This window comes from Ammospiza caudacuta, chromosome 1 (genome assembly GCF_027887145.1).
Source record: "Ammospiza caudacuta isolate bAmmCau1 chromosome 1, bAmmCau1.pri, whole genome shotgun sequence".
Taxonomy (NCBI): Eukaryota; Metazoa; Chordata; class Aves; order Passeriformes; family Passerellidae; genus Ammospiza; species Ammospiza caudacuta.
In genome coordinates this window covers 115,478,144-115,491,906 of record NC_080593.1, presented here as the reverse complement: position 1 = coordinate 115,491,906, position 13,763 = coordinate 115,478,144, and positions in this window count along the sequence as shown.

Below are 13,763 nucleotides of genomic sequence, written 5' to 3'. Positions count from 1 at the left end.
ACCTTTGGGCTCCTGCAGTAGCCAAACTTCCCTGGAACAGGAAACTCTATTTACACTGATGTCTTAAAGCCTGGTGCTCATCCATAAAAGGGAAAAATAATACTTTTAAGAACAGCATTTTTCTTAACCTTTAACAGACCACAAGTCAGTCTAAAATGCATGTGCTGTAAAAGAGAATTTTTCACAAAATCAAGCAAAACTATTTCTTAAAAAGTAAAAAGCCCTCTTACCCCTGAAGTGCCTGCAACATTCTTACAGTGTGCAATATTTTGACTGGAGTGTCATAGAGGAAAACTTTCAGTGTGTCAAGTAAAAGAATGGCTTTCTATCAAAATAACAAAATATTAACATTTTTATCCACATCATTGCTGATGCAGGTAAGTTTTTGGGGTGTATTGTACAGTGATTGGGAAAATTCTGATCCAACTATCAATTCATAGTGGAAAACCAAAGCCTTCCCTGTGAGAGAGCTTTCAAAATTATTAAAAATAACCCTCATAATGTCAATATGACTCATTAGCAGAAAGATCCTGCAAGATCTGCTTCTTATGGGACAAATTACATCAGGCTACTGAGAAGGTAAAGTAGAAATATCTCCTTTTCCCTTTTTGTATTACATATTTCTGTTTCTCACTCCCCTTCTTCGCAGTCTGTTATTTCACAAAGAACATAGGGACTTTCATCTATCAAACAGCTTTTTGATTTTTTTCAACTGCCATTTTTCATACAGGAGAGTAATCAATTAAAAGGTTAAGGTGAGGATTTTTATTTTCAAAAATCCCAAAAGACACAATGTGTGTGTCTTTCACACACATTAAAAAATAAATTTATCTTCATGCACATATGAGTTTTGATTTGCAATGTTTTATTACTTCAGTGCCACGGTCAAGCATTTTCCTGCATTACTGCATCTTATAATCACATCCTCCAAAGTTCCTTCCCCTCTTTTGTTTACTGCTTTCTTTTCTGTCACATCTGAAGTGAGTGAGACTGCCAGCTCTGTAAATTTCTGTAAAATGCTTAGCACTTTACAAACCCCAGAAAATAACAGCATCTGTCCTATGCAGGATAGATGTGCTGAAGGCTGCTTTGAGATATTGAGCAAAATCCTTCTGAAAAGCAGTTGAGTTGTTTGCATGAATGATATTAAAAATAAGGGGCATTTCAGTGCTGCAGACATCTAGGTCTCCACATAAAAAGCCTAAAATATAAATTCAGATTGATATTTTTCTTTTGAGAATCTACTGAAGTTTTCAGTAGATGTTCCTTAATCAACACTACTCTTCTTCCAAAGAATCGTTTCAAGTTGTATATCTATTCAATATTTCATTTTCAGATTCTTACTCATATTTTTGCAGAAATTTACTTTCCAAACATAAACAAAGAGATTTCAACTCCTTTGTCAAATTTCCTTTAGCTCCAGAGATGAAATTGAGCAGCAGATGATGTAATCTGTTTGTAAGTGAATTTGCCTTTTTAAATCTAGCTGTAAAAAACTACATTATTGTGACAATAGCATATTTTTGGTGATGAGATTATTTTGTTCAAGGTCAGCTATTACGATTTCTGGTTTAAATGTGAAAGTTGAACCAAGCAATCACCTTGCTTACTAAGAATAGCAAACAGTATCTGCATGGCCTTTTCCAAATCCTATTTCATGCAAGATCTTTAGTGCATTTACTGTGACTCTTGGAGGGACAAACCTATTTAATTTGACTTCAAATGCTGGACATTTCTTGGCCTCAGACTGGAAGTCTGGAGACATGACAGTTATTTTCTAGGAGATTAAAGACAGCAGAAGGACACAGGGGTTTTCCATAACTTTCCTTCACTACTCACAAGGACTTGACAATGTAACATCTCTAATCTGTCATCTAGGAAATGAGTAAGGTCCTAAAAATAATTGGGAGTATCCCAAGGTGAATAAGTGTAGATCTATGAAAAAAGTGATATATTATCTCTGTATAATGTTACTGGTTTATCTTGGCATTTGTCCATCTCTGTCTCAATCTTGTGCTGAATTTTCTTATCTGTCTAACACTTATCATCACCTCAACTCTATAAACTCTTCAAAGTAGCTGGTTGGATTTTTCATTACTTCCTATTACTACATTCTTATTTAAAGCTGAAATGTAAGAAGAGAGAAACTTACTATTAATAGCAAAAGTTTTATTAAAGTACTATTCTCCCTTCAGGTTTTAAGTATCCATAACATTGTGCACGAAATAAGAGACATTTCCCGTTACTACGTAAATGTTGTTTTTCCAACTAGATCTTTAAAAAAATTTAATGGGTCTAATTCTACCAGATTTTTCTGGTTTGCACTCATTCTTTTCCACATGTGACAAATTTATTGATTTTGAAAAATAGACTCTAGGATAACAATTGCATTACAATTGTTACAGATACAACGTACCCAATGAACCTGAAAATGTATCTGTAGCATTACTAATCTAAAGTTGCAATTGAATATGTTTGTTTGTATTTGTTAATTTAAAAATTTTAAGGCAACTAACAGGGTCAATTTTAGTGTAGACATTGGTAGCTTACTTACAGTAGTACTACAGAAGGCAGGAACTTATTGACAGTGATTAAGAAATGCTACCTTATAAAAAACTCCACTAAAGTTGAACAAGATTTGACACGGTTTACAAAGGTAGAAAGCAGTAATTCTTAAGGAATAAAATGTCCCTCTGCTATGACACATATTCTTCTTTATAGATACATGCCCACAGAAATAAAATATTTAAAATGCTCTGTTTCACAGAGGCTCAAAAGCCTCAGGTCTGAACTCCCTTTCCTCATCTGCTCTCCATTTCAGGTTCTGAAAATATCTGGGAGACTGAAGACATAATCATAGAATGTTAAGGGGGTGGAAGGGACCTTAAAGATCACCCCGTCCCTGCCACGGGCAGAGACGCCTGCCACTAGTCCAGGCTGCTCAGGGCTTTATCCAACCTGGCCTTGCACATTTCCAGGCATGGGCATCCACCACCTTCCTGGGCAGCCTGTGCCTCATCACCCTCGCAGCAAATATTTCTTCCATAAATCTAATCCAAATTTCCCTTCTTTTCCACCAAAAACTCCAAACCCTTTCAAAGAAGACATTTTTGAAAGTTTTTGTGTAGCTTTCAGTTTTTTTACTATTCTTTCAAACAATTTCAGTAAATAATAATTTCAATTTAGTGCTTCATAAAGCAATGAATGGTTGAAAACAAAACTGCCATTTCCCAAAACTTATAACCTAATTGCAACACACATTGTATTTACATGCACAGTCCAAGAAGCAAAACATAAAATAAACATATATTTACGGAAAGGTTGATCGGAAATGACTAACTATTATAGTCCAAGTGCTATGTTGGTTTATTTTTAATCTTACCATGTGCTGTGTTTAGATGATCAGTTACTAAACTGACAAACAAATCTCTTCATGGTAACTGAACACTATGAGTCTTTTGCAAGTGGTGTATTTTAAGGAGGGACATTTCAGAGGAAAGGGTGGAGGTATGAAATGGATTTGTTTAAAGCTCCTGGCCAAATTCACATATAACGGGACACTACCAAATTCAGATTTTCACTAGAGATAAATCTGGAGTAGGGATTTCAAAGTAGTTTCAAGAATTCCATCACATTGAGAATTGTTTTATTGGAGCATTTTCAGAAATATGAGTTCAGTCATTTCCTCTTCCCTTTATTCCCTCATTCTTTCTCATCTTAATTTATAGTGATGTGTTTATAATAATAACTTAGTCAGACACTGGTTAAATGCTGGAATCATCTTAAAGTGACTTCAACAATCATGTGAAGACTGCCCTTCATGACTGTCCTTGACCTGGATATGGGAAGTAGCATGAAAACAGGAGGCCTCACAAACATCAAAATATCACAAAATTGACAAACTAAATAGTTTGCAATAGTTCTTCTCACAAGAACTGTGTAACTATTTTTTTCTTGTTTTATTATTTTCCTGAAAAAAATTAAATCTAACCCTAACCCCCAAAAATAAAATTCCTGAATTCCTGCAATTTCTCACTAAAATTTTTCAACTCCTAAGTGACGGAAAATAGTAATGTCTGATCACTTCCCTTCCTGATTTGACTTTAAAAGTGAGTGATTCTCATGTCTGTAAAGGTTCTGACAATCACACACATTCAGTAGCTCAGGGGAGGGTATAAGGTCTTCCTTTTAGACCAAAAGTCATTATTCTAATGACTAATGATTTCAACATGTTTGTGGAAATCTTTGTGAAAATTTACAGCCCAATGCTGCCTGCAGTAGCACCAAGGACAACATGCAGGTGGGATACACAAAGTCTGACCACTTTTAGAACAGCTGCTGAAGTACTCACTATGCAGGTATAAGTAAGAATTCAAAAATATTATTACTTTTTCCTCACATTAGGAGTCTTTTCTTCTTTCCACTTTCTTCTTTCTTCTATTACTTCTTTCCAGCAGCCCAGAAAGTCAGGGCCAACAGAAGGAAAAGTCATGCAGGGGTTAAAAAGGTAAAGATCCCGTGTTTCAGCAGAATGAGACCAGGAGAGAAGTGTATCTGTCTGTATTCTGCCCAAATCTCTGACAGCCCCCTGAAACCCACTTTCTCAGACATGTCTTTATTCTCATTCTCTGAAACATCAGCTGATCCCTTACCCTTCTCATCTGAAATTATTATTATTTTCCCTATCCAGAGTTTCAAAGTCTTCATTGATGCCTCCATGTCCTTCTTTTCCCCTTCCTTTTCTCCACTTCTGTTTATCCAGTCCTGCAAAAACTAAGCTTGCATAAACCTCAGATCAGCTCTAGCATATCACATGGAGCTGTCAGTTCTAATGGCCTTTATTCCTAGCTAAATATTTAAACCAAATGCATTAGAAAATATAATATGTGAATATTATATAGGGATAAAGGCAGTCAGAACATGCATCTGCATGATAATCAAAATGTAACTCTTGCTTGTGTTGAAAGACAAGAATCAGTTTAAAACAGCATAAGAGAGGTATCAATACAGTCCAATAACAGAAACTTTAAAATCAGCTGCTAAGACTAAGCTTCCAGGTAAGCAGTGACTGAATCCTGTGTTATCAATTCCCAAACTGACAACATGAAAATAAGCTTCAGTACATTTAAATGAACAAACATGCCATCTTCAGAAACAGCTAAATGTAACAAAATATATAGACAGAAGAAAGGGATGGAGTAATAAATACAATTCACAAATTGCAATGGACTCTGCAGATGGAACAAAAGAAAATGTATGTTAACAAAAGATCAGGGTATGTTAATTATTCAGACACATATGGCTTCCCCTTCATGTCCCACAGGTATTTTTTCTATAGATCTTGGAAATATGACTTTGATATCAGTCATATATTTATTCTTTCAGAATGCCATTCATATGACAAGGCACTAAGACAATTATCTATACACCTACAGTTGGAGTTTATGCCTAGATAAGACAGGTACACTCACATAAATTCAAGAGGGAAGAATTTCACAGACCATTGAATCAGTTCTCTTCAAGTCTTCATTTCAGAAAAGAAGCATTATAAGTCTTCATACTGAAAAAAAACCCAACAAAATTATGCCAAACATAAGCAAGGGAAAGAATCCTACATCTGCTATGTGTTATCCAGTGAGCAAGAAGCAGCCATAGATGTGACTTTATGAACTGTTTTCCACTTAATATTTTCACATTATTCTATTACTTTCAGATAATATTTTAGACACTTTTCAGAAAACAAATAAAAATATGTGGAATTTTGGCATGGATAAATTCTTTATGGAAAATATTTCCTTGTATCCAATATTATGGTAGTTATAAACACTTCTAATTTTTGTGCTGAAACCTGCAGAAAAAAGTAACATTCAAATTGGCAATTCAGAACAGGGGACTAGGTGGTCTGATGGAGAGGGCAAAAATAACAGAGCAGAAACTGCACTTCCACCAGTAACAGTGTGTGAAAGAATTTCCTGACAAAATTTTTGTGTGAAAATGGTGAATTTTTTCCTTTTATTAGTAAAATTAACTTAAACCAAGCTGGAGGGACTGATCTTATTGATATGATTCTATATGATTCTAAAAGTACAGTTGCCTTTGTACAGATGGGAGGGTCACATGTAGAGATCCAAATGCAAGAAAGATTTCTCAGTAAACCAGCAACACATGTGAAGATTCCTGATTAATTTAAGGTCTTCATTTCTATATCAAGACAATTGCATAACTAAAATGTATCCACTGAAGAAACTATTTCTCTGTACTTTATTCATTCTAAGCAATTCAGCCAACAGGACTGTGGAAAATTATAGTCAAATTATTTTTTTTTAAATCTTAAAAAAATCTTATTAGTCCTACTGCAGGTCCTGTAGAAAAATTAGTAAAAGCCCTATTCATAAAAGTGATGAGCAAGGTCACATTGAAATAACTGATAGAATACCACAGGACTTTCACCACCAATTTAGGACAAGCAGTACCTCAATGTGTTCTTGCACATTTTGTATATCTATACAATCTATTAGATAGATTGTGTATCTATTAGGTTGATCTTAATAATCTGAATTCTATTTTTTTAGCTATGAGAATCAGTACAAGGAGGGACTGTCATACTCTCAGACCATAGAAAAACCACTGCATCCTTCCTTTTTGTAAAGAGAGTTAGCCAGTGATCAAATGATAACTATATGGCAAATACTAAATGTCTTCCTGCTATCAGGATACCTTCTACACTTGAAATTCTATTAAAAGTTCCCTGAGATAGATCAGTCATTTATTCGTTTTAAGATAAAAATGCAAAGTACAGAAGAATTAAATACAAAATCTAATGTGCACTAAGCAGTGTATAAACATGACAAATTTCTTTCTGTTCCTTTGGTATGTCAAACTGAGATCCTTGATGTCATCTGCTAAACTTTCCTGTGTTAACACAAAACTGCCCTCCTCCAAGTAATGTCATCTGAATCAAACTCTGTAGACAAAACCATGTCATCCTGTGATGAGTGCACCACCCTGACTGGTAAGAATGATGGGTATAATGGCCTCTTTTTTGGAGAAAAAAGGGAACATTTTAAATCTTGTGGCTTGTATACCTTTATCATCTCACAGTTGCACAACACCAGTGATGACATTATAGACCTTACATAAACTACCACTACTGTCCTAATAAAAGTGTTGTATTTCATTAGACATGAATTATCCTCTCTCCATAGTCCATTTAACATAATGGACATAATGGACATTCCCTTGCTTGTAAGGAAATATTTAAGACTAAGCACTAGTAGGCATGAAAGATATTTCTGTCTTTCCGCCATGAGGTTCAGTCATTGTACAGAAATAAAAGTAAGAAGTTAAGCTTTTAAACTACTATTGATGGTAACTACTCCCTCATTGCACTAGGGAGATATTTAGCCAAACACATACCTAATTTCAGTGAAACTGGATGACCCTGGCCCATCACACCACAGTACAAACACACACGTGCATATATATATATATATAAAATTACATATATATATATATATATATATATAAATTATATAGATATAATTACTCTATTTTTTCTAAAATAACGTCATTTTTAAAATACATTAATTCTAAACAGATACTAGTTTACTACATTAAAATGAATAAGAATGTTTATTAACTATTCATAACTCAGTTAGTAATTGCTTATAGACATCTTATAGAATTTGGGAACACATTCATTCTCACCAGCAGTGGGCACATAATATATGTCAAGAGTATGAGACAAAACCAAGTCAGAAACATGCATGAATGACAATATTGGACTTGTTCTTGAAGGGTTTTTTTTAAAAGATGCTATGCAAAATAAGAGGTCTGTTTTAGTGGGTTTTCCGCCTTTCCAACCTATAAAAGAGTTCACAGTTTTATACAATCATCTACAACTTTAAGAATTGTAAATGATTCTTACAATTTCTCAAAACCATATCATATTAAAAATTAAGCCAAACAGAAGAATTGATTTTAAGGATTCTGCTGTCTTTAGATATACTTCAAATCAACATTTTTTGCAAAAGAAATGTTAGATTATTAAAGAATTTTCATTCTTTTAACTGTAAGACTCTGCCGACGTTTCAGAACCTGGAGTAGAAGTTTATTCTCCTTCCTCTGCGTGACTCACGATGCTGTCGATCATGACAGAAGACACTAAAAATACCACACATGACTGCATGCAGGGCCGGTAAATCCCGGGAAGAGGCGGCTGCGGCCATTTCCAGGCGGGACGGGCGCTGAGGGCCGCCGAGCGTGCCGGCAGGGCCGGGGGCCGGGCGGAGCCTCCGTGCGGCCGGGCAGGAAGCGTGGCGGGATTCTGGGCGCTGCCTGGCCCCAGATAATGCCATTGTGAGGGAGCCCGGGGCCTCTCCCAGCGCTGGGAGCCCGGCGCTGGCGTCTGGCGGCCTGGCCCCCGGCCAGCCCGGGGCTGGCTCTGCGGGGAGGGCGGCCGCTCCTCCGGCACGGCCCGGCCACACCTCGCCCTCCAAAGGAAATCTGGCCGCGGCTCCAGACTTTATGACTTCTTCTTTACGAGTCCCCTCTCTTTTTTTTTTTTTTTTTTTTTTTTTTTTTTTTTTTTTTTCTGCAGTGCTGGCGCTGCGCTCTCAGGGAACTATTTAAAGTCACAAGCAATAAATGAGCTGATGACAGGATTATTGGGAAAAGTCATACTTCGGTACCCCAAAACGCGCATTACGTTCCTCTCGCTTTTTAAACAGTGGCAAATTGCTGTCACAGCCACCCATCAGAGCGAAGAAAAGATCCACTACAACAGGCAAACTCTACAATCTTCCTAATTTTTACTCCCTTTAATTCTACCAGGTTTGTGTAAGATATATGTTCTGTTTAAAACAGACATTGTTCTTAAAACACAAAGGAGTTCAAGGATGTGGCATCAGTGCGTTCCCACCCACCATTTGCTCTGATTTTTTCAGATTCTCTGAAAAAAACCATTCAAGTCCCACAGCAGGTATTGTGTCGGGTACGTTTTTAAGTTATGCATTTCAGCAGTGGTATATCAAAGATGCTAAAAATGTGATAAAATATTTCCCTGTAAAAAAAAAAAAAAATGTAAAAAGCCTCTCACCAATCAGAAAATATCATACAGCCCAACCAACATCTGCCACCTTTGCTCCAGAGAAGCCTCATTTTACAGCCCAGGCAACTTCCCCAAGAACACATCTCTTATACCTTCAAAGATACTTGTAGGTATATACATAAGTTATCATCATACTGGATTCTAGTATGTCCTTAAGTGTTCTTTTGAAAGGGTAGAAAATAGAACAACAGTAGGTTCAGCTAAACAGTAAAAATGTCAATATTTGCATTTTCAAGAAATGAGATATTTATTGAAATCAATAAAAATTAGTGTAAGACCAGGAACATATTTCTATATCGATATTAAATATATACAATTTTTCTTGGTTTTACATTAGCACTAAATAATTTCTCAAATACTATGCAATACTTCTTCATAGCTTCATTTTATGATAAAATAGTGAGTATTTCACTGATAAATTTCCTTCTTGTACTTATTTTAAACAAATATTTTACAAAAGCGTATTATTGAATAATAAAAATTAAATTGGTATAGCAGTAATATTTGATAGAGCAATAATTCTGAGTAGCAACATAACTTGGGTTTATTTTATTTTTGTAACTTTATTTTTATGCCCTTAGTATGTAAAATCACTATAGCACCTTCTAAGCACTAAGGCCTCAGTTCCTAAAGAGCATATGCAGAAGTGGTTTTGCATTTAAGGCTCTACACTTAAGCTGAATCCAGGGAAAAGCTGTGTTGAGTACGACCTTGTCCACAAGAGGTATAATCCATATATTGTGAAATATCAAAGGCCCCAAAATTCAAACTGTTATGCCTGAGTTTAATGACAATTCATATTCTCAGGCAGATCTCAAAAAAACCCAATGTCACTAGCTTTATATCTAATGTCTAAAAAATAGGGGACTTACTTGTCTTTAATTTTGAACTTCTAGGATGGGTATTTTCAAGCTTCTCTTCAATCAAGCAAGTGTGAAGAATACTTTAGTGTCACACCATATTTCTTAAGTCACGTGGCACTCAAAAGGGAAAGAAAATCAAAAGAGCAACTTGTTTAAAGCTTGGTTTGATTTAAGCAGTTTAGACATATTCTAAAAGAACATAATATCAATTAAATTATCTCAAGTTTCTCAGCCAAGCCAATACAGCCACCCAGAAGTGATCAATTTTAAAAGAGGTTAAATTATAAATAAAATATTTTATTGCACGTATCAGTGTATTAAAATACTCAGAGTGATATATCAACATAAATAAAAAGCTATTAATTCTGGGTGGCAGCTTCACGATTTTTTATCGTAATATGTTTGGAGCTCAATTAATACAAAAAAGTCATTGCTTATTTTGAACAATTGAGAAACAGAAACTAGCACCCAGAATTCTGCTGATTCCTATGACAGTGGTAGCAGAGGTGAAATCCCAAAGGGTTAACCTCTTCCTGGTGGCACCCATTGTTTTTATGCAGCGGCAATGTATAAAAGCTGCTAGCAGCCTAGACGTGACCCCGCAGTGACCCGTCTGCGTCGCTGCTCTTGTCTCCTGTGCGCTGCTCCAGCTGCTTGTCCCAAGATCCAGTCAATATTTGCCCGCACAGCATAAGGTGGTGGCACTTCCCGCGCCGAGCTGGGAAAAGAGGCAGCAGTGAAAAGCTCTGAGTCAACAGGGAAAAGCAAACAGTGGCTGCCAGTGGGGAACATCAGCTCTCATGCCACAGCCAGCTCTCAGGTACTCATGACCGTGACCTACACACTTTATCAGGCTCTGATCAGCATTGTGAAAGCAGACACTGCAGTGCTGGCTGCCCCTGGAGCAGCCTTGCAGGCTCTGCTGCTCCTAAAGGAATCTCCTCCTCTCTGGGCTCCTTCCTTAAAGCAGGCACCATAGAAACAACCCGATGGACCACGATATATCTGTGTATATGTACCTGTGTAACTGCTCAAAACCAGGTGCTAATTCTGAAATTCAATACAGGAGAAACCTTGACAGTCACACTCATGCTGCTATTAGAGGTAGGAATCTGAGCAATTAGGCAGCAAGGGGCACTGTAAGCTTAGGCGCTGAACAGATTAAAATGCAGTCAAATTTAATGAGTCACCTGAATCCAGCATTGTAGCACATGAATGTATTTTTCTGCCCAGCAACAATAGTGGCGCTGCTTTCTCTACCAGCTCAGGCTCCTGCTCTGCCTTACAGCTCTACCATCCGTTCCAAACAAATGCAGAATAACTTGTTTCAGCAAATTGAAAAATGCTGAATAACTTGTGTTTCAGCAAATTGTAAAATGCCACATAGCTTGTGTTTCAGCAAATTGTATGTGACTCAAATAGTAAGAACTACTTTTCCAAAGGGAGGTAGCTCTGCACAAGAACTTAAGTAAGATATGGGCTTTGTACAATCAAGATCCTGTTTAATAATCTAAAACCAGGAAGAGTTAAAACCAGGTCTTGTAATTGTCTTAGCAACAAATTAATGAGTGTATTACCCTTGTTAGCTTCTCTGCAGCCTTCTGCAGAAAGAGCTTTGGGCTGTGGTTTCATATTGATCAATTATTATACTACTTTTCAGCAAGGATCTGCTTTGTTAAATATCTTAATATCAATGTTTGAAAACTGTTAGTCTTTTTTTGAAAAAAATTAAAGGAAAATGAAGAGGGAGATAATAAAATATTATGCTTTTCCTTGTCCATTTCATTGATGTGAAATGAAGATTTTCAAATTTTGTTGGAAATCAGAATTTAGCCCAGGCTAAATGCAAGCACATTTTGGAAAATTCTTTATCTCTTCTGAAGCAGCTTCAAAAAGCCATTTTATTACAATACATTGTATAGTACCAATGATGATGCAGACTATATTTGTATATAAATTAAAATACAGACAGATTCTGTTCTATTGCCTTCTACAGAATTTACTAAGAACATCTTTCCAAAACTTGTGGAAAGAAAACTAAAAATTCTTTGCAAAATTGGTAGTTATCCAACAAATGAAGACTGGAATTGTGAAAGAAGGAAGGTTCTTTAATAAAAAGGAGTCACAGTTAAGTAACAGAAGAGGTGTAAAAATAAATGTTTGTCATGAGCTTCCTAATCAAGAAGGATTAGAAGAGTAAGTTAGTTGGGATTCTTTCATCTCTGCCCTTTCACCCAGAGAAGCCTAAGTTAGAGCATCACAGGGTTCAGGTGTGATAGCTGAAGTGATAATTTTAGACCAAAGTGGTTGGCAAGGAATTTTGTGATCAATGTCTTGCAGTGGTTGGTGGATTTGAGGCTGTCGTGAAGTGACACACTACAGAGCAGAAATCAATACTCAGACCTGCAGGTAGCAAAGATCACATGGCATTTCATCAGGAACAAAAAAAACCCCACAGATCACGTGGCAGAATGGGGTCAGAACAAAGCTGGGAGTCAAAGCTTCAATCTGTTTTGTAACTACAGACAAGAGGCAGTTTATCAAATGAATTCTGAAAATATTTCTCAAACTGTTTTTAGCTGGACACCAGCATCCCAACTGTATCTCCCTTTGCATGTTCTCAGGGTTTTCATGGGTTTCCTCCTCTTGTCTGCACTCTTCTGCTCCTCCATCAGCCCAGTCTCTCTGCTGCTCTCTCACCCATCCACACACACTTCAGTAGCGACCTGTGCCACAGCTTTTCCTGTAGTGCCTCTGCCTCTTCCACATCTGCCCAGCAGCAGGTTCAGCAACACCAGCAGAAAGCCCAGGCTGCTAAGCCCTCTTGTGGACTGATGTGATGGGAGCAGGGAGAGCAAGGTAAATGGGAAAATGATTGACTTCCCATATGTGGGTAAAATGAGGAAATTTGACAGCACTGGCTTTATTTTCAGGTTCTGGAAAGCAACTTCTAGACTTTTCTGGTTGCTCTATAGACTTTTCACTTAGCATAAAATTCCTACCCACATATTTGCTTTCTAATTCTGAATAATTTAATGCAATTTTTATTCTCTTCCTGTTTTTATGACTCTCCTTTGTCCCCCCAAGAACATTATGATCTCCCTCATCATGTGCCATCTCTTTTTTCCCCCCAACTCTTTAAGTTGCATTCCTGTGTTTGGGATGCCAGAAAGAGGAGAAGAAAAACATGAGAGCTGTCTCTGCCATCTCATGTAGCTCAGGACTGGTGGCAAAAAAACCTCTGCTACTGCATTTTGTGGCACACTCAGTAGTGGCAGAGACTCTTGGTTACATTATAGCTTAAAATCTGGTGGAAATTATGTGCATCTGAAATTCCTTATTTTCTACTTCTGAAAAGCATAAGACACACGGAAGCTCCTTCCAAACAACTGAAATTTCAAGTTCCTCAGCCAAATAATATAGCTGCTATGTTCTCACAATTTAGTATAATTAAATACTAAAACTCTACAACATGATTCAGAGGTGTGTTGTAGTTCTTGGTGAGATTTGGAAAAACCTCAGCTTCAGAAAACACCCACCATGACCAGAAACTCAGAGGACATTTTTTCATTCCTTAAAGTAGGTGGTTTGGGCATCTGGGTTGAGGCATGAGAAAGTGCAAAGTGTGATCAGTTTTGGTGTGATCACTCTTGTGCAATGGAAGAGGGAAATTCCAGCAGAAAAATAAAATTTCAGGCTCTCTTCCCATTCAAAGACATGATCTGCAGGGAAATTTTTTCTTTTAAGGCTGCAGTCCACATTGAGTATGCAGATATTTCTGAATATTTTTC